The sequence below is a fragment of the Cheilinus undulatus genome, linkage group 4, assembly GCF_018320785.1.
Source record: "Cheilinus undulatus linkage group 4, ASM1832078v1, whole genome shotgun sequence".
Taxonomy (NCBI): Eukaryota; Metazoa; Chordata; class Actinopteri; order Labriformes; family Labridae; genus Cheilinus; species Cheilinus undulatus.
This window is the reverse complement of record NC_054868.1, coordinates 20535454-20558382: the sequence shown is the minus strand read 5'-3', so window position 1 is coordinate 20558382 and position 22929 is coordinate 20535454. Positions and strand designations below refer to the sequence as shown.

At 38.8% G+C, this 22929-nt stretch overlaps 1 protein-coding gene across 4 annotated transcripts in view; it reads right to left on the bottom strand.

The window, feature by feature from the left end:
• The window catches only part of crebbpa (CREB binding protein a), a 78284-nt gene that overhangs the window by 50611 nt on the left and 4744 nt on the right, over positions 1–22929 (bottom strand). The gene's annotated exons all lie outside the window — the stretch shown is intronic.

Genomic DNA, 22929 nt, shown 5'->3' with positions numbered 1-22929 from the left:
CGAGACGCAACACGATAATAAGAGCATCTCTATTGGCTGACAAATGTGGTGTGATAAGAGAGAGAATCCAGCAGCACTCATGGTTCCTGCTAGGCGGTGGAGGGAATATTTATGCTCACACCTCTGGATGGTGTGACAATGCTGAGCGCCTTGGGAACCATGATTTGTTTGAGATGAAGTTGCACAGAGCCAAAAAAATCTGCCAGCTCTGAGTGCAGTGAGGCTATTCTCTGGCAGGTTTACTGGACCACATCTTTTTTTTTTTTCAGTATGTCTGATTAGACTTGAGAAGAAAAAAAAAAGAAAGAGTTTCATGTGAAAAGCCCAACTTCCACGTATCAGCCAAAACCAGAGATCAGGGTGTCTTAAGGTTAGGATTCTTTTGCAAGGTTTTAGCCAGAGCTCAATTATCTGTAATGGTCTGCTCCAGAAGGGAAACATCACCTCTTACAAAAAGGGCATTAGCTTTTGTCATTTAAAGCCATACTTTGTTGTGTAGTGGGAGTTGGGTTTAACTGGCTTCCTGTGTGCTAGACTAGGAATGAGTACAAAATGTGGTATCAACAATGTACCAGCATTAATAATCCAACCGACCAACTGTACAGAATTCAAACCAGGGGTGCAAACAGTTCCTTTGGTTGAATTTTACTTTTGTTGAAGTAAAACTACTGGTGTATGCATTAGGGGTGTAAATCACCAGTTTCATCACAATACGATACAATATTGATTCTCAGAACAACGATTCGATATTTGCTGATATCACAAAGTCTGCCACGATTCGATTTCGATTCTAGTTGATTTTGAGGTCTGTGATCGATATCAGACGATATTGTGAACCCATTTACCACAATCTGTTACCTTTCACATAAAGGAAAAAAAATACAATATTGATACTCTCTTGGCTGCTAGCAATTACCTGCTATCCACGCCTAGCAGTGTTGTGACTCATGGATGGGCAGAAACTGTTATAACCAAGCACGTGGGGGGACTTTCAAATTAAAAGTGTAAGGTAAAAATGGCGATTAATATCGATGTTTATACTTTCAATCGATTTGACTGAGTCATTGCTCAAAAAATCAATATATCAATCCAGATTGATGAATCGTTACACCCCTAGTATGCATCTACTCAAGTAAACCAAATAATAGTTCAATCAATGTTCACTGAAAGCACTGACTACCGAGTAGTGGTTTTTGATACCTGAGAGAGTTTAAATAGGGAAAAACATTTTTCAGAAAGAGAGATGAGGTGAAGACAGTGATGTTAGAGGAGTTGAAAATGTAGCATCAAACAGCATGAGCTGTATGTGTACTGTGAGAGTAAAGACAAGTTTAGGTAACAGGTTTACTTTGCACCACTTAACATTAAAGTTATCACCTTATCAAATTACCATCACTCTGTGTCTGACAGAATAGAGTGATTTGTTCATTTAGGGCTGGTGACCACAGCCAGCTCTTTTAGCACTGGCAGCACCTATATCCTAATTTCCAGAGTGCTTCTCACCAGCGTTTATTGTTGCTACGTCATAAAAAGCATTTAATATTAAAGTTAACACGACATTAGATATAACCAGGGCTGAAAATTTGCAAAAATATCTAATTGTGATGATATTGACTTGTATTGCAAATTGAATAGAAATTAATGTTTAGAAGGGAGTCATCATTTTTATGTCATTCTCATATTTAGTAAGAAAAAACGTACACAAGGGTAGGATTTTTGTTGATTATTCTAAAAAAACTGCCACTTGGATGATTGCATGATAAGTAATTAATAACATCTCTGCAGCAAAAAAGTTTTAAAATTGATATTTTGAAACAAATTTCAGGTTAAAGAAATATTGCACCTTGTGCGATTTTTAAGTTGCACCAGACCATATTGCAATTTAATCTAATTTTTGATTAAATGCCCAGCCCTACTCAATATGACTTAAGCCTTAAAAAATGTAAAGCAAAGTTGGGTGCTCTTGGAGAACAGGAGGAAAAGCCTTTACTATAATGACCTAATCATATAAAAGCCAATATGTTTTGACCATGTAGATCTTCATCAGGGCTAAGAAACCAACCATTATAGTGTGGCCCCTCCCATTACCAGTGGCAACCAATTAGAGGCAGCAACACAACTCAGAGAAAGGCAAGACAAGTGAAACCAGGTGCAAAGCAATCAGCAACAAATGAAAATACAAAGTATACCCAAAAAAAAATCAGAAAAGGGAGAAATACAAATATCGAAGTAAACCAAGAAAACAAACAAACGAAAAACCCTCAAAAAATATTCAATGCCTAGGACTGTGAAAAACACATCAAAGACATGGAAAATGCATAGCAAAAAGGTTTACTGCAGTTATTCCTCCTCAATTCATTCACTTAAACAGCACACTCTCTCTGATAGTAATACAAGTGTAAAGGCAAAATAATAAAATGATGGTTGGAAAAAAAAAAGAATCTTGGAAAAAATACAACTTTCACAAGACCCTATTATTGTTTGTCTCTGATGTAATGCCAGTATATGGATTTTCTTTGAGCCTCTATTTCTCTGAATAAATTGCAATATTGAAACAGTTTCTATTCACCTGCTGATTTTTAACACTTTTTTCTCTTAAAAGTATCAATCCAAGTACGATTTAGGTAACAGCACAGTTTTAAAAGTATTACTTAAGCACAGGTATCAGGAAAAAAGCCCTCAAATGATACCAGACTCTAGGGCTGGGCGATTATGGCAAAAATCAAAACCACAATTAATTGAAAATTTTACCTGGATTTTGATGATATTGGGGAAAAAAAGCTGATATCCAATATTTTGGCCGATAACTGATATATGCTATATGTGTATATACTAATTTAACAGCTGTATTTATCTTTGTTTATTTCACAAAGATGCAACGTGGACAACGTTAAAATGCTGTATAATAGTCTTTCATTAGATAATGGTGGGCATGGTAATTAACAGTTGCATTTCTCTTTATTTCACAAAGACGCAACTTAAACGACTGAAAACGCTGTAGCGCATATGCCAAGCCTGTACGTAGCGCTGTATTGCTACCACGGAAATGCACTAAAAGAGAAGAAGCAGCTCTCAGAAAACTGACACAAACTTTCTTCTAGTTGTCCTTCCGGTTGTTCTCCGCATTGGAACTAAGAGCATATGGTGCATGCATTTCGCAGTGGTGGTAAAGGAGCATCACATTTTGCTGTAAAAACCATAACAAGCTCAGTATCTTCTGCAGCAAGAACACAACCCTGTAGTCCGCTCAGGGATGGCATGATTACCTGTATTCACGATTAATTGCGGTATTAAACTTTACGATTAGTTAATCGTAACGTTCCCTAAATACCATCAATTTCCAGAAAAGCTTATGCCAGGAACCATATTGGTACAACAGCACAACTTGCTCGGAACAAAAACAAAGTTGTGCTATTGCAGGCGAGGTGTGTCACTGTCCCAAACAAACTACAGCATGGAAGAGGAAGAGCTGTTCCCTCAGAATAAACAGTTGAAGTCAGCCGTGTGGGATTTTTTTGGATACAAAAAAAATGACCAGGATGTCATTGTGGAAGACGGCCAGCCTAAATGTAAAACATGCCACAAAAGAGTTGCCATGAAACCAGGCAATATTTCAGCACCTGCAGGATAACCACCCAGCATTGTACACCAAAGTAAAGGTAAATAGTAACTGGGTTAAGTCATGTCAATGTTGGGGATGGGGATCAAAGAGTGTTTATGAAATACCCAAAATCAATAAGGTTTTATCTTATCGATACTGCTATCAAGTCTCACAGGCTCTGTGACAAAATGTCATTTTAAGATAAGACTGGTGTAAAACATACCTCAGTTCTTTCAAGGGGAACATAAACTAGAAGTGTCATGCATCACATCAAACAAGAATGTACCTTAAACTGTCGGCTTGAGGAAAAAAGACGCTGCCTGTGAGTCACATGCCTGGGAGTAACAGGCTCATATCCCTCACTTCAGCTGCTTCAGGACAGTTCTCTTCTTCAGCTGCTCAGATAAATGCTGATAAATGCTCCAAAACTAAGAGACAGTCCTGTTTGTTAATAGTATTAATCCAGTGTAAAAATCTGCGGTGCATCGGCAGAATTGCACAAAGCCAACTTTACGAGCTGAAGATGGAAAATATGATGCGTTCAGGTGAACTCAGTAAATTAGAAAACTGCATTACATATGTTATGATGTGTTCAAATGCCAATATAAATGGGAAAATTTTGTTTTTGAGGAGAAACTTTAATAAATACTGTTGTGAATATAAAAAATGTGTTTATATTTGAGGGATATAAAACAGATGTGACTGACTGAGTTACAGCTTTTTAACTCAAACACTACTCAGCTAAGACCAAGAGTGGTCCATTCAAATGTGATTATTATAATTTTTCTTGAAATTTTTGGTTACTTTACATTGTTGATATATTATTTTGTTATGGGAGCATCCTAGGATGGAAATAAATTAAAATACAAGACCTATAAGGAGTGTTCATGTGATTTTACTTATGCATGGTAGTGTGAAATTAATTAATGCAAAAATAATCGTGATAATGGTAAAATCGCAATTATTTCTCCGACAATAAATGCACCAAGAAATCTGTAATCGTGACATCCCTAAGTCCGCCATGTTTGTTTTGGTCGGACCTTCGCAGGCGTCTTCAGTGAGCTACACTGCGTGTGACGTTCGTCTCAAGAAAGATGAGGATAGCCATCCACACGGAGAAGAAACGGTAGTCGTTTACAGATTTATGCACTCTGGGACCCGTTTTCAAAAAGCAACAAAATCCCCATGCAGCAAAAGTTAATATATCGGCTACATATTGGCCAGTGCTGATAAATCTGTGATACGCTATAATTGCTGATCAATCAGTCGGGCTCTACCTCTGACTCTGTTTATTCTGTAAATATTTGTCTAATTTTAACGGAAAGGAACAGGCACAAATAAACAATTTATGGTTATTTATTGAAACATTTGAAATCAAAACACACATCAGCTGAAATGAAAATGTTTTTCATAAAAAGTCAAGTTTTACCAAGAAAAGAGCAAAAAATTGAAGCAATCGACAAGGCAGGTTTACTTCGGTTAGAGGCTCTAAATGTCGGTTTTGATTATTTTTCGATTAATTGCCCAGCTCTACCAGACCCTAATGGAAAGCAGACTATTCAATCGATCTAACATGAAAAAAATGTCCACATCTATCACTGGTAATGATGTAAATATCATCCCTCCAACAGTGCGGGAGAGGAGAGACCAAGGCCATCACCCTCTCCCATCTGCTGTCGCTGGATGTCTTAATTTAGATTCAGTCAGAATCCAGTCTTTAATGAGGGCACTTGGTCTGTGCTCTGTCCTGAGTAAACACAGCCTCCTTCATGGACTGCGCTGGCCCGCTGTCTGTCCCTGGCATCAGGAAAGCAGGTGCTCCATGTGGAGAGAGCTTGTTTGAGCTGAAGGGGCCATCCGTCTCGCCCTACCTCTCTCCTCCTCTCTAACCAGCAGCAACATGGATGCTTTCAGAAAAGCAGCATTTAACTCAACCACCATGCCAGACTCTGCAGTTATTTCTGAATGAACACACACGCATACACACACACTGTGCGGCCTTGCCCCCAGGCTATCTGGCTGAAAGCCAAAAATGCAAAGCAATGTTTTGGTTAGGTAGTGCCACATGCAGTCAAGGAAGTCCCAACCATGGGGAGGGGGGAGGGACAGAGAGACAGACTGGGGGTACCACTGTTCTCCTGTAGCAGCCAGCTGCCTTCTTCTTTCTATCTCAGACTTTGGCTGTGTATGAAACCACATACTACATCTACTACAAATTCAAATAGTTAAACTGCATACCAATAAACCAATAAACACATTTTTTTATAGAACTGCCTGCTTATTTGTAGGGATGAGTATCGAAATCTGGTACGGACATGGCACCACATTCAAAACCATTGTTTCCCACAGGACTGGAATCTATTTTTGGTGGTGGGTTGCCCAGGGGGGCAAAAAAAACAAAACAAACAAAAACAAACAAACAAACAAAAACTCATAGAGTTTGATTTGGATTTGAATATAAAACTTTCATTTAATGTCAAATGTAAACAAACACCAAATAAACTTAACATAAATATATTTAAATAAAAAATACAATAGCTTATTTAAATAAATAAATAAAAAAAATAAGAAATTAGGTTAAATAAATAAAGTAGGTAACTTAAATCACAATTACAATTTTGTTCAATTTTGTTCCTGCAGAGTTTGCACCCTCTCTCAAGGCATTTTATTTTACGGGGCTTCCTAAAAAAAATATTAATTAAAAAAAAACCCCAAAAAACAAAAAAACATATATATATTTTTGCTATATCCTGATACACGATATAGATCGTAACATTTTGAAATGGCCTCTAGTTTGGTGATGAAAATAGATTGTTCTACTGGATTTTTAATAAAATTGTATGCAGAAAGTAAAAACCAATATAAAGTCATATTTAGCAGTTTTATTTTGAAAAGGACTTTACTCAATTTTTTACTAATAAATCAAAAATACATAAATCATGAAATACTCTGCCTTTTACAGTGTATGGAAAGTCCTGAAATGTTTTCTGTGTTATGTTTACTATTGATGATTATGAAATGATTATTTCCCTCATGAAGAGTGAAGCAAACCTACAAAAAAACTCAACAATCCTGCATGCAAAACCCTACAGTCTAGTCCTCCATTCAGGCTCACAGCTGTGATTATATTAGCCAATTGTCTGTGCTGATGAACGCTGGACCAGTTTCTGACATTTCATGACATGGGAACATCTTTAGACCTTATTCAATAAACTCTCATGTGTGATCATGGGGGAAAAAGCTTGTCTGGAGGTGGGAACATTTTAACTACTTGTTGTCGGTGTTTTGAGCTGTTAGGCTGACATAAGTCTCCGTTGTTGTGGAGAAGTGGGTCACATTTGTCTGCTGCTGGGCCGTCTTCTCTCTGACATGTACGACTCTGGCAGGGAGTTTTCAGCAAAATGTTCACACCCAGGGAAATCTTGTATTCTGGGTTAAATGTTTTTATGAGATTTTTAAATCCTGGCTTTTCAACAACACTGTGCTAATGTCTTTAGTGGCGTGTTGTGTTACTGCTGCCGTTATCTTGGAGTCATCTTGAGGCGTATTTTAACAAATACTGTGCAAGTGCAACCTCTTCCTTTTCAAAGCTGAATGACTGTTCAACGCTGCAGATCCAGTGCTGTTTCTCGGTGTCCATCAGGCATCTTACTAGCCGCTAACTCACCACTCTGCTCTGTTTACCTTCTTCTACCTTGCTTCTCTCGGCGCTGATATAAAAAAAAATCCAGTCGCATGTGCAGGAGTTTTCTGGATGGGCAGAGGAGAAAAAGACAGCTCTCTGCTGTGAGAGATTCATTCAGGGACAATGGGAGAAGCAAAACACCAGCAAGAAATGTACCCTGGGGGCTCAAACTTCCACATAATTTATACTCAGATATTTGCGATATAGTCATTTTGACGACATGCTACATAAACAGAGTGAGGGCGAACAGGTAGCACCAGAATCTATTTGTGGGGAGCCTTATTTATTAATGGCTGGCCGCCACAAATAAATGAATGTATGGGAAACACTGGATACCTACTGGACTGAAAGACAGATATCAATACTTCATTTCGATACCTCCACCCTGGTACAACCAGTCCCGTTCAATGCTTTAAAAAATCATGGTTGATCTAGTACATATCTTAGATTCACACAATTGCATACTATGAATTTAAAATGTACTATTTCCTGAATATGATATCACATTTGGTGTAAACAGTGCAAAAGTATGCCATTTCAGACACAGCCTTTGTGCTCACTGTTCTTTTCTCCTTATGCTCTTTCACCCAATTACTCCCATTCCTTCACTGATTGGTGGTAATACTGACCCTCTCTCTTTTTTTGGGGGGGTTATTACCCCCCCCCCCAGCTCCCATCTGGGAGTTGGTGACTATAAATACCAGCACAAGCAGCTCCAGCAGTGGTCCAGACTGGGGATGTCTGTCATGTTGCCCAAAGGCCCGAGTGTCTGGACTTGGAGGGACAGGTGCAGCTTGGCTGCCTGCCTTCCACATTGCTGTTTAGTAACAGCAAGCCGAGCAAGAAGACCACTTGGTGCTGTTCTGCCACTTAAGAGTCCCCTTAAAGGAAACTTCAGCTGGACAATTAATTGCTTTTCAATCTCAGTTACAATTTAGGCTTCCCGTGATCATGAAAGCAAGAAACTCAAGATTTAACTATTACTGTGCTGCACTCGTTATGTCCATAGACTTTCTCATGTTTGGAAAATGTGCCAATGTTTATCATATTTTGCTCAAAGACTACATCATCACTACTTTAAAACCATAGTTAACCTACTTTTATCTATTGTTAACATTAGGGATGCACAGATTCATTGGGTTAACAGAGGTATCGGCCAATATCGACTAACATCAGCCACTGACAAATAATGTGAGTATGAACATAATTCAGTAGCAGATGTTTATCTCTTGTGTAAATTTAATGCTGCATTACCACATCCAATGGCTGATTCAGAAGAGAGATTCATTATTGGGCAGAAGGTGTGACCTCTTAGACAAACTCTGATCTGTTCTCACGGTTAAACATGAAAACAAAATGTTTGCACTGCAGGCACTAAAAGAATCAACACTAGTATTGGCTAAATTGTTATTTCAAACATTGGCATCAGCCCTAATTTAACAATGGGTGCATCTCTAGTTCTCATTGCAGTTGTAATTATTATTTTAATTACTTATTTCTTTTATTACTTGTTTTTTTAAGTGTTCAGATCTGTTTGTGATCACAATATCAACCCAAACAATCTTGATTATGATTGTTGTTTTAATCTAGAAGCCCTAAAGGGAAACTAGAAAAATGCTTATTTAAGCCATTCTTAACATCTGCTGTTCAATTACCATCTTCACAGCCTGAAGTCCAGTTCAGACCAAAGATCTGCATCAAAATTACAGGTGGGTACAAGCGCTAAGGCTCTCGAGAACTCATAGTGGACATCATTACTCGTGTGTTGTTTTATTACTTGCAGACTGTGCAAGCATTGTTCGGCTACAGTTGTTTAACTTAACCAGTGTTACATGCGTAGAAAAAATTGTTTTAGTTTTTTTTTACTGAATATATTCAGTTATTCAATAACATTTTCATATTTTTATCATTCAGAATAATTTTAACACTATCTGCTTTTGTTTACTAAGGCAAGTGAGATAATCTGTAAGCCGGGATGAAAAGAAGAACTTTTAGGGACCAGGAGACATTGCTGCCCTTCTCCTCTACTCTCCATCTGTCCGTAACAGACTATAATTTAAACCTGCTTATTTTAATGAGATGGAACTTTATAAAACATATAGTTTCAGCAGCTTTATCAAACTAAACGTGGCTCCACTCACCACTATAATGCAGATTTGTTTCCAAGTTTGTCAAAGCGTAACCACTGCGAAATGACCAGAAATTAATTGGAATTATCTGCATCTGCTGCCTTGTCTACTAGGTTTCACTCTTTCTTGATCATCTATTGCTGGCCCCCATGCTCTCCATGGATGTCTGACTTCTAAAATTTTGGTCAGACAAGAGCTCAGCTACCAACTAAGCAACGAACCAACTGGAGGGTGTCAGCCCTGTGAATGTAATTATCAATTTGTGTTGCTGGATTATTAAGTCATATGTCATGGTACAAAATTGTCTACATCATATGCCAGTTGACAGTCCAACAGCGTATTTGTGTAGCATTCATATTAGCATATATATGGTTCTGGGCTATGCTGTCTGGTTAAATCTGCCACTATCCTGTGATAAAATGCATGAAGGCAATAGTAGTTAAATTTGGCCTACTCTAAGGCATTGTCCAGACGTAGGCGGCATAACATGAAAACAGAGGTTTTGATTTATGTCCACATGCATCACTGTTTGAGGTCAGTGAAAATGAACCTTTTCGAAAAATCCTTCCAGGGTGAAGATTTTAAGAAACTCTGTTTACAGTGTTCACATGTAGATGGAAAATCAGAGATTTGAGCTCGTAACATCACACTGTGTGCTGGTTTTGCTCGTGTTTGATGTCATCTCCATGGCAACAACAGACCCTAAACTTTTTTCAAAACAAATGCTCACAGACCTATTACTGCTGTTGAACTGTCTAGTGGAGACGGGGGACATGCTCCCCTGGGAGAAAAACTGACACCTTTAAAAAGTTAAATGCATCAATCATTGGCACTTTAAGAGCAAACTAAAGAGCCTGAACCTATGAAAAAATATGTTCTCTTCAAACAATTTTATGTTATAGTAGTTAAACTAGAGGTTTCCAACTCCCATATCAGATTTTTTTCTGGTCTGACATCTTGATAAAGATTTTGGATTAAACAGATTTTCTTTCCTTAAAAAAACTTTTACTGTCATTCAAAGGATTTTTAACAGAGGTTCAATTTTACGTCAAACAATGACTAACATTTTTTAATTTCAAAAATCTTCAAGAGTGCACCAGGTCACATGACCATCTCCTATTTTAATTCAAACTAATCATCACCAGAAAATTGTCACACCCTTCATCTCCTGTATTATTTCATGCTACACTGACATTGTTTTTTTTGTTAGCCTTAGAAACAGAGGACTTTACAGCAGCTGTATTCTCTCTGAATTTAGAAAGAATGATGATAGGAATAATTTTCCTAAAATAAATAAAATTAATGACTGTTTCATTTAGATATTGCTCAAATCTTTTACCCAACTGCCTCTTCTTTCCTTCTCATTGCCTCAGTAAACAGGATTTGTGGGAGCAAAGAGTACTTTGTCATGTCTTATATCCGCTAGTTACCAACACTCGCCTGTATTTCCAGGTTGAAGCCCAGTCTTTGTAATCACATACTGTATTTTCCAGACTACAAGTCGCACTTTTTTTCATAGTGTGGCTGGTCCTGCAACTTATGGTCAGGTGTGACTTATATATCAAAATATACATAATTTAACATGTTTTTTAATGTTAATTCATACTAACATGCAGAAGGAGTAAACATTATCGTCTACATCCAAGAGGGCGCTCTAGGCTTGTGACAACAATATGCTATATGCTCCTGTACCACTGAAAAAATTAACGAAAATGGGAATCGAGCAGCAGAAAGAAAGTTTGGAGTGAGTGAGAAACTTGTGAGGGACTGGCAAAAAGCAGAGGTTACTCTTACAGCAATTAAGAAAACAAAGAAAGCTAATCACGGGCTGAAAGCAAGATGGCCAGAGCTGGAGGAACGAGTCCACAGATGGGTGCTTGAACAACGTGCTGCCAAGAGAGGCTTGTCAACGGTGCAGTTACGTCTCCACGCCCTGGTAGTTCACAAGGAGAGGAATAGAAGAGGAGACTTTGCAGGCGGGCCTTCTTGGTGTTACCGCTTCACGCAACGCAACCGTCTCTCTATCAGAGCACGGACAACTGTGTGTCAGTTTCTAAATAGGTGTGATTTATAGTCCAGTGCGACTTATAAATGTTTTTTTCCTCTTCATGATGTATTTTTTGACTGATGCGACTTATACTCCGGAGCGACTTATAGTCTGGAAAATACGGTACTCACAAACTGAGGTTCAATGTCTGAAAGATGGATATTACAGTACCGAGCTAACCAGCCCGCATGCACAAGAGACAGCAGGGGCGTCTGATACACACTGGCTGAGGAAACGAAGATCCTACATGAACAGTGAGTGTACAACACCAAGTACAGGGAAAGGTTATCCTGAAATGTTTTAAAACTTTGTCTCCTCTGCTGAAGAGTGGTGTATGTATGTAATAGGAATGGGCATACAGTAATACTGTATCCCCGGATATTAAAAAATAGTCACTGTATTTCTTCAACTATCGGCATGATGATGGTGCCATGTAATGTGGCAAGTTTATAATAAATTCCTTATGAATGTATCTTTTTCCATCAGCAGCTCCACTACCTGTGTGTGTAGATGCTTTAAAAGTGATCAAAGAACTCATGTTAATGACATTGAGCCAATTTGGCTAAAGACAAACACGCACATATGTACCAGCGCATATATAACCATGTGCCATGGGCATGGTTAAGGATGGGTGCCTTTCACATTTGAACCGGTACGGTACCGATACTGGGTACCTGCTCACAACGGTACCCATTTTCGGTACTTTTGTGTGTGAATTTGCAATAATAAATGTTATTTCATTTACAAAATAACCTCAAAACTTCTGACTTTAGATATGCATTTCTCAATATCAAAACACTATCAAATATCTCAAAACAACATCAAACACCATTTGTAATGTAACATCACAAGTGTTTTTATAAATTACTCCAACATGGAAAACCTTAACTACTATAACTACCCAGTGGTTTTTCCTTTATATTGCACAAATTAAAACCCAGCCTTACTACCTCTGATTACTCTAATTTCCACTCTTGGAAAAATGTGTGTTGGGGACAAAGGAGGGTGAGTAAGTTAAAACTAGGGATGCATGATATTACCGGCAGTATATTGTATCGGCCAATAATAGCTCAGAAACTTAATTATTGGTATTGGCGGATAGTAAAATTTACACCAATGTGTACGGCCGATAATGTGATGTCATAATTAAGCGCATGTGATGACGCCAGATGTTCGCCAACAACAACAACAGCATGTCGGCCGTGTGGGAGAAGTTTCAGGAGTGGGAACAAGACAGCAAAGTTGTTGTTTGCATTGCTTGTAAAGTACATGTGATGTGTGGAGGATGTTGACAACATGCCTTAAACACCACCAGTTTAATTTTGCTTCTAAAAAAATGCCAACCTGATGACTACAAGGACTTTCTTCATATAATGACAAAACTTCGCACCAGGGAAAACTCGTCAGCAGCCACTACTTCATTTGACAAAGCTGAAAAATACAGCAGTGGCCATCCAGAGGTAAGTAGCTGAACAGGAAAATCTTAAAATTTATAGCTCTTAAAAATTAGCCTTTTGGCGTTGTGTGATAAACGGGCTTCCGGGGCTAATGATGCATTTACCTGAACAGCAAAACTTTGTTTCCAGTCACGTAGAGAAGCTCCTTGTTAAAGCATAAACATATTAGCTTCACCACAGATATGTGGACAAGTGTCCGTCCTGTTAGCATGTTGTGCTTCACTGCCTGAGTGGATAGATGAGGATTTCACTCTTAAAAAGCCCGTCCTACACTCACAGGAGTGCTCACTCAGCAGCCGCAGTTGCAGCCGCTTCTGATAACATGTTTCTGATATGGAAAATAGAGAAGAACGTCTATGTCGTGACATGCGCAAAACATGGCAAAAGCAATGACGGACTTCTGTGTGCAGTCTCCCATGCACACTCGAAGGTGCAGGAAGGTGTCTCCAGCGCTGGAGATGTGGGTGTCACTGTGTTGTTACAGAGCTGTTTACAGTGAAATGCCCATTAAACTTGGCTGCTTAGTTTGTGCTGTTTAAAGCAGAATCAGGAGAACTACTTCAGCTGAAGTTTTATTTCTGTTGTTCATCTTGAGTCAAAAATGTAAAATCATATTTAAGCTGTGAACTATAGCTAGATTTTTTGCATTTAAGAATCTTTCGTTGTTTTTATTTAAAGCCCGTTGTCAGGAGTATCTCAGGGAGCCAACCTGCAAACTGGCTGAGTTATAAGGAGATTCGATCTAAATTTATAAGCTATTTCTCTTTCTCAGTTTCTACAAAAATAGACTATCAATATTTTTTTTAAATGTAGTCCAGGATGGAATTGGTGTTTTTTACAGTGGAAAAAAATGTAATTAAATATCTGTATAGGGATCGGGCAAAATGAGTTTTAAAATATCCAATATCCTGCATCCCTACTATAAGTAACACTGTTTGTTACTTTTGTTTTATTTGACCCTGTCACCTCCTTATTTGGAAGTACAACAAGTTTTGAAAATAAAGGAAGATATTCAAAAATTCAGTTTGCATGATTTTCAGAACAAAATTTGATCATCTCAGATTGTATTTTTTTTCTACCAATATCGATATAGGTACATATTGGTTATCAGCCATAACAGCAATATTAATATCGGATATCGGTATCGGCCAAATTTTCATATCGGTGCATCCCTATTAAAAACAAATTAACTAGAAAGGCCGTCTGAGGCGGCAGACCCACGCTTAAGCAGCGCCACCGAGGAACTCATGCTCCCATTGATTACTATAGTGTTCAAAATTTGAAGTGCGAGAAAAACCGAACGGGTGCATGGATCATCACCAAAATCTAATCGATTCTTCCCTGTCACTATCCCAATATTCCCTGAAAGTTTGGTGGAGATCCGACATTCTGTTCTTGAGTTATCTTGTACAAATACAAACAAACAAACAAACAAAGATACGGAACCCTTTACATAACCCCCTGCCGATTTCATTGGCGTGGGTAGTAAAGGATTGAGTCAAAACAAATAAAGGTATAATATTTCATAAATCAAAGTATTACAAATTAGAAATGAAAGTAAACAAACTACTTCTACCATGAACTACATGTACTGCACATTTTTTTCCTCATGCAGCTCTATTTAACAAAACATGTCAACTTTCTCTGGTAGGAGCAGAGCTGCTCCACACATCAATCAATCATGCGCCTGTCCACGTAGAAGCATAACCAAGCCTGAATCTGAAAAAAAAAAAAGTCACTCCCAAGAACCTTGCACAACAAGTCTGTTACGTTCTGTTTGTATTCACTGCAAAAATTAACAGAATGTAGCAAATTGTTTCGTTCTGCAATGAAAATAAGCAGTGAGGATGAGCCTGTGGCTCTGTCACTCCATTACAGCTTTCCCACTAAAATTAGCATGTAAAAGTGGGTTTTTTAAATACGGGTAAACCCGCTATCAGTCGGCAAGTGACTCCTTTCCCACTGCCAGCAGACCCGAGTCTGATCACCAGCAGAAGAGCTGCGTGGCTGTTTTTTTTCCTCTGGTGTATAAAGTTGATGTCATCACGTTAGAGACATCATCATAACCGAAACAAAGTTAAAGCCCAGTTCAGACCAAAGATTCGCGACGCAAGACGGTTCTAGAATGAGTTGCAGCAGTCTGAACTGAGCGCTGCAGCTCAAATGAAGCCGTCTGATGGAGTCGCCAGCGATTCAGCCTGTTAAGTTGTAGAAAGCGGGTTTAAGAACGCAGCAAGCAGAGAAATGTGAAAAGGGAATTGCAAATCAAGTTTTGAAAAGCTATATACACCCATTGCAGCATGGCAATGAAATTTCACAGCACATACAGACACTGAAATGCCTTTCTATCTCAGTATTTCTATAAAAAAGATATCTGCGGAGAATAATTAATGTTCAACTGACATATTCAGCTCCTACAGCCTTGAATTTCTCATGGATTATCCAGTAAAGCGCAGCGCTTCCTACTTTTGAGCGCAGCCAAATAAAGTTAAGGAAAACCTTTTTTAAACAATGTTTCTATTTCAATTTTTCACATCTGCTTCTTGGAAATATTAGGCAAACATCGATCTTTTTAATGATTTAAAACAGAAACTTCAGCCTGCCAAACTCCTGTCTCCTCCATCAGCTGTCATCCGGCTTAACAGCTGATGGAGGAGACAGCAGAGTTTTCAGACTGAGATTTAAGGGTGAAAACTAAAAAAAAAGAATATATAGTCATTTCCAAGGAGCAGACATATAATAAAGGTAAATAGACACAACTTTTTAGAAAAATCTCCCATTCTCCAGCTGCGTTTGTACGCAGGAAGCGCTGCGCTTCATGTGATAAACCATGAGAAATCCAAGGCTGTAGAAGCCTGACTTGCTCACAAAAAAATAATAGCTTTCAGCAGATATCTTCATTATGACAAGAGTGAGCCAGAAAAGCATTTTTTGTGTTTATGTGCTGTTAAACTGCGCTGCCGTGCTGCGAAACCTCTGCCTATTCTGTCTCCTCCAGCAGCAGCGCGCATCAGGCTTTAATGTGCAGCTGACGGGCTGAAGTTTCTGTGTAATAACAAACAAAAAAAGAGGATCAATGTGATCATTTCCAAGAGGCAAATAATGCAATAAATAAATGAAACGTTAATAGATTACATCATTTGAAAAGGATTTCTCTTTCCAGCTGCGCACAGACAGGACGCACGGCGCTTTATGAGCTAATCCATGAGATTTTAACAGGCTGAATGTGCTAAATCTGTCCTTGGAGAAAAAAATTCTCAGCGGATATGTTCATTATGACATGGGCATTTTTGTGTTTATATGCGCTGTTAAACTGCACTGCCATGCTGCGAAACTTCTGCCTTTAAACTCCTGCCTCCTCAGGCTTAAATGCACAGACAGAATAAAGTTTCTGTGCATCAACAAAAAGGATATGAGATCACAACAGGCAAGTAATATAAAGGTATTACTTGAAGTAATATAAACATAGGCACGTTACGCCAAAGTCATCCCACGTTTACCAGGGTGCGACATTCCCACTGTAGCCGATCGGAGGCGAGCCGATAAAAACCAGTGTCCATTGCAGGGTCAGCCGACGCGGGTCTGAATGCTGGTTAGAGACTTTCCCACTGCCGACAGGAGCCGATTGTTAGTGTGTTTAAAAGGGTTTTTCGGCCAGTGGGAAAGGAGTACATCAGAATCGCTCTGGATCCATCCTAACAGAGAGCTTCGTACGGCACCAGCCCTGCCAAGTTGGAGAGATGGAGAGCAACTTTTAAGATGCACTCACCATCAGCAATCCGTACCATGCCTCAAATGAGTCTCTGTTAGGTGGCTGGAAGAACAAAATTATGCCTTTATCTGGTATATTTTCAACGGGCAAATCACGGTTTAAAGTGAGGAGCCAGAGAGGGAGTGGGGCGAGGAAGCAGGAGGCAGCGGAAGCTGATCTGAATCATCACACTGCTTCCTCAGTATTGCCATGGTAAGTCTTGCATTCCAAGTCACAAATATTGCAGCGTAATCAGCCATGCTTGCTTTGTTGACTCAGTGAGCTGCTACCGACGTCATTACTCTGATGCGTGCAATGCTGCATCACGTCCGGCATGGAAAATTAACTACTCTTCCAGTCACAAGGATGTGTTAAGGTACTAAAACACGGTACTATTCAATTTTACATGAATCGAAACTCTGGAGTACAGACGAAATTTGATCGGTATCTATAAAAGTACCAAATTCGGTACCCATCCCTAGCTGGCACAGCGGTAGCTTCCCTAAAATCAAACTTTTTGAAGTGCACCACTGGCTTAATGTGATCCACCACAACATGAGTTTTACGCACTTCAATCTTCTTTCCGGTTGTAGATCAGTGATCATAAATGATTAAGTTTAATAATATCTACATTTGCTGCATCCTGTAGCCACAACTCAAGGGCCAACTAAAACCATCAAAGAATTCTAAAAACATTTTAACTGATCTTTACCTATTCTGATGTGAAATAAGATTTAGTTAACAAATGCTTGGTGTCTTTTTCAGACACTGAAGTATTCTGAACTTTTTTATAAGCTCCCAGATCCTGTAAGATAACAGTTCATTATTTTCCTCATATTACGGGAGGAGGGGAGGGAAGAAGGAGGATAAGAGAGCACATCTATGTCAGAGATGAAAAAGAGAGATACTCCTTCCGTCCTGATTTATCTCCAGGGTCCAACATTAATGGTTGCCCGAATGCCCGGGGCAACTTCAAAAAGCTGACGGGCAAGCAAAACTTGTAAGGACATGCCCAATAGGGCAAGCACGACTCTGAGCTTTGCTATTCATTTATTTTATTATTTCCTCTCTCGTTTCTGTTTCTGCAGAACCCCCGAGTAGCCAGATGCAGTGTGTCACTGCCTCCATTGGCTTAGCGTGTCTGCTGACATGCAGACAGCTACTCAGAGAGGTCAAGGAAGGTCTTGAGGCTCAGTTATGATATGATCTAACTCAGTGTTACTCAACCTGCAGCTCTCAAGCCACATGTGGCTCTTTAGTGACCAGTTGCGGCTCTTTAAAGGCTTACTTAAAAAAAAAAAAAAAAAAAACGTAACTAAAAACCTTTATGAAGGTAAACACCATCATCAATAAAGATTCTCAGTAGGTCACATCAATAAATATTTTACCAATACAAAGAAGACAGGCTTTAACTTCCAAATTTAAACATTTATCATTTTAAATCTGTATATCATTACTGCCAGATGTGCTCGACAGAGGAGCGTGTGTAAGGGAAAAGAGCAGAGGAAGTCCACAGGTGGTGCACCTCTTCAGTAAAGCTCATTCATTGAGGTGTGCTGTCTTGTGTTCAAACTAAAGTTTCCCATTTCCTCGTTTTAATCTTTCTCCAGCCACTTCCTGCCGATGCTCTCTCACACCCAGATCTTATGACATGCCAATGTGCGTCATCAACAAGCATAACATACATGGATCACGGATCACACGTGGAGATAATGTAATATCTAGGGAAAGTTGTCCAAACATGGGTGTTTTATTTGATCGTTAATGCACTAATGATCATAAATATTGTCAAAAGAACATAAATATAAAACCACAGCTCCAAAATGAGACAGGGTGAAACGATGTGTCTGAAGAGCTGCAAACAAGAAAAATCTTATTTGGTTGATTTTCCCATGTTGGCAAAATTTCTTCAGTTTAATGATAAATAGTTACACCAAATAGAAACAGAAGAAAAGCACCATTTTATATTTGGTGCATATGTAGCAGACCCCGCCACCTCTAGTGTCAGTGTTTTGCTGACCTGATTTTCCTCTGAGAATAGTTGGTTTCATCAGTTATGAAAAAAATATTTCTGAGTTTGTATTATTACCTTATTAGAAATTCCTGAGTTTGAATTTCTTTGGAAAATAACCTTGTGCAGCTTTCACATTGCACTGATCTGTACAAAGTTAAATATAATTTTCAGTGGGCTAACACATAGCTAATAAATACAGTTTTCTTTAGAAAGAAGTGTTGTGTATTGCTTTCCACAGTCGACAGGTAATGGATTTTAGTTCTAAGTATGTTGTGAGCAAGATGTATGCACTTGACAGCCAGAAAAAAGTATCTCCTAGACAGGGCAAGTAGGAATTTAGATGGATGTAGATGTAATGTTAGTGTGGTAAACTAGACAATGGCAGACAGCAGTAATATGTAATTGTTTTAAGTGTTACTGTCAAACCAAAAGATATGGTAAAAAAAAAAAAAAAAACAATTTCTTGAGCTCTTCTTGAGCTAAGCGCATTCTGTCCAGACTTACATTAAAAATGTCAATCTTCTAAACTAAAGTTTTTTCTCCTTTTATCCACTTAAATGGCTAACCTTGGCTTTAATATAAACTATAGAGATCTGAAAAGAGAGAGCCAAGAAGGGGGCAGGGACCCAGCAGGCTGACACATGGCCTGAATAGACCAACAGGGTGTGTGTTTATTCTTTGCCATAATAGTAAAAAGATCCTCCCAAAACACACGCAAAACGTGACATAATGAAAACACCAAAAGGCCACAGACGCTGCAGGTATCTTTGCTTTATGCAAACACTCCCCGCGGGTTACATTACACCCCGAAATAAGACGCTCATTTCTGCCGCACAAGGCAAAGGCCAAATGTCAGAGCAGAGACGTGCTGCTCACAAAGCTCCAGGCTTGACAGGAAAGCCAACTCGTTCTGCGTAGTAACTTACAGCTGAGAGGAGACGCCCACTGATGTCCTATGGGTTTTCTGAGGTCCCAAGTGTAACCCACAACAACTATAAAGAGTTGTCGGGTCAGGTCTAATGATTGATCACTGCAGACATGTGGGGCCTCTGCCATGTGTGTTGTGATTCACTGATGTTGGGACAGCTGTCTTGTTTAAAGGCTGTGCCACCTTTGTTTTATTTTGTGGGCTATCCAATGGCACGTGTTCTTCATTGACAAGATTTTGACAAGACAGTAAATTCTTAAGAAAACCATCTGCATTGTCACAGGGTCTCATTCATTGTACATTATATAAATTGTGCAACAATTCAACTCTCTACAATTTACCCACGAATAAGTCCAAAACATTGGCTTCATTGGTCAAAATAAAAGTGTCTTTCGGAAAAAAAGCAGGGCTAGTGTTCTACATATAGAAGATACAAAACAGTGGATATAGTCTGAGAGATTTCACCCACAGGTCATCTTTTGAAGCCCAAATGTGGCACTTGCCATATTGAAAACCGTGTCTGCAACATTCGTAACAGACAAAGTGGTGGACCCGAGGTGGGCTTTTAGCCTTCTGACAAACAGCCACAACATGCTTGTAGTCAAATCAGTCACACCCCTAATTATGAATAGCAAGTATACTTTAGAATACCAAAATGGATGAGTAATATAATACACTTCTTTACAGTGTACGCTCATAAAGATGTGAAATGTTCTTGCCAAATGTGTTTTTTAAACCAGGTTGTAAACACTTTTTTCATCTAGCTACTGTAAGAAGGGGCACTTAAAAACGGGGTAGCCTCCAATGTTTTTTTTTTAAGAAACTTCAGTTTTTCACACTTCCACATTGGTTTATTTTTCACTGGGGTTTCCGCTTGGTTCTACAGTCTTTAAAGCTGTACTGATTTATTTCCCTCAATCTTGGAGTTATACCAAGTTGACCTATCCATTTAAGAGGATACATTACATAGGGCTGTGTAATTAATCACAATTTAATCATTATCAAGATATGAGCATTTGGATTTTCAAAAATCTCAAACGTCTGAGATTATGGCATGATTTATTTATTATTCCAAATTATTTTTTGTAAGCAAGTGAAACCTTCTCACTCAGCATGAGTAAATGTTACATACTGGATCGAGGCCCCATTATAATGGCCATTCTTTGATATAATTTCAAGTAGTCAGATGATGTTCATGTTAGCTATCAACAACTTTTGTGTCAACAGATTCTTTTTAATGGTGGAAAAACAAAGTTTTTAGTCTTATTATTGTACTCTGCATCTTTACTGCAATAAAATTTAATGTAAATGTCAAAAAACAATGCTATGTATTTGGATTATTTTGTCTTCCAGCACTTGTTAATAATTTGCTTATTGTTGAGTTCTTAGGGTATTTATCGTTCCTCTTAAAGTCCAGAATTTGTAGCTTTAGTGTAGCAGCCTTTTCCTCTGTTGCTGAAAATATCGTATCGGTGTCCAAAATATCAATATCATAACGTATCAGGATGACACTGGTTATTTACACCCCTAGCATTCCGTTGCATGCTTAGTTCAGAGATGTCGGATCATAGTGGTAGTATTAAACGCAGCCCTGCTGCTACGACCTCTGGAAACAGTCTTTTAACGGATGCTGCAAGTGGTGTGTGTGCTGTTTTTGCTCTCAAGCTTTAGTAATCTCCATACCTTTGACATTTTAGCCATGGGGTTGCTAATGTTGCTACTGTAATTTTGTTGTCTTACTTGTGTATTTCCAACATTTTAAGACACATCCACATGTATAATCACATCCTAACTGATGCTTATAACGTAAATGAAGAAATCCTCCTGTTTTCTCAAACAGAGAGTGACAGTAACTTAATAAGAAGGTCACATTAAACTTAGATGGTTAAAAGTAGGGGTGTAAAGGTATGCGCATTCATACCATACTGATTTGGTACAGCCCTCTCGGTACGGTACAGACGTGTACAGAATGAATACGTGTGAAACGAAGCTCATACACAGACAGAAAACCAGAGCGCCACTCACAATGTCCTGGCAACCACAGCAAACGACAGCAACAGCCTGAATATGCCCAGATAAAAGTGTCCTGTTTAGGAACACTTTGTTTCCCAGTAAAATACAACAGTGGACAAAGACTACAACAATGCACCATTAAAGCATTTAAAAATGCTCCACTCAAACTAGAACATCACTGTCAAGAGGAGGATCAACAAAAAGTCTCACCAGCCAGTTATGAATTTCCTATTCTTTAAGATAGTTTTAATTATAACACTGGTGCTCTGGCTCTGTGAATCAAATTAATTTTATCCTCAAATGTCAGCTCCGGAGGGGGGAGAGAGAAGACGCCATCATGTCTGCAGCTGTGTCATAGGTAAAGTTATCCTCAGATTTCACACGGCTCTAACCTCTTTATACCCCTAGATGGGCTGTGAAAAGTTCTCCCAAACTTTGTAGTAGGTCCCATTGGTTAAAAAAGTAAACCAGTGCTGAAGTCCGTGTTGAAATCAGCAGGCTAGACGCTAATTTGCATACTCAACAAGCTAACTTGGTTGTATGATGATTAGGGCTGCAACAAATGATTATTTTTTTATGTCGACTAATCTAACGATTATTTTAGGATTAGTCGACTAGTCGTGGCTATTTGGCACACTATGTTGGATCATCGTTTTACCTCGCCTTCTTATGCATGCACACCTGTGAAAAATTAATGGTTTAGCAAATTGACCTGACATGTCAAGCTGCTACATCGTCAAGGTTTGTTTTTCCTCTAATATAAAAGTATTAACTGGTAACTAAAGTAAATTGCACACAAAATAGCGTTACTGAAAAAACCGTTACCCTAGCAAATATCAAAGATGGTTTTCCGACTGATTAACGTACGGCACCAACGTTATAAGTAGGCTACTGGAATTAATCCTCGTGCCTGAAGCACAAAGGGCTCAGTAACTAAATGCAAAAGATCTAAAAGATATTCATGCAACTTGCAAACTTACCCACTCGCGGTATTTGAAGACGCGGCAGTTACAGTGTGTTTATGTTTCAGGTGTTCGTGCATTGCTGTAGTGCTGCCATGGTACAAGAGTTTGACTTAACAGTTTGCCGTTGACTTGTTTCACCAATTTGTTTTCTATAAAATGTTCCCAAACTTTGGAAGCTTTGGGTCGGCTTTTTGGTGTGTTCTCCGTGCTTTCCGCCATGCTTAACTTCTTCTCAGTTTCTGTGAAAAATGTAAACAGTGGGAGCGATACTGCCCCCACCACTTCCTGTAGTGAACTGCAACTACAGATGAGTCCTTACTGGCCAGTACTAGATTTTAC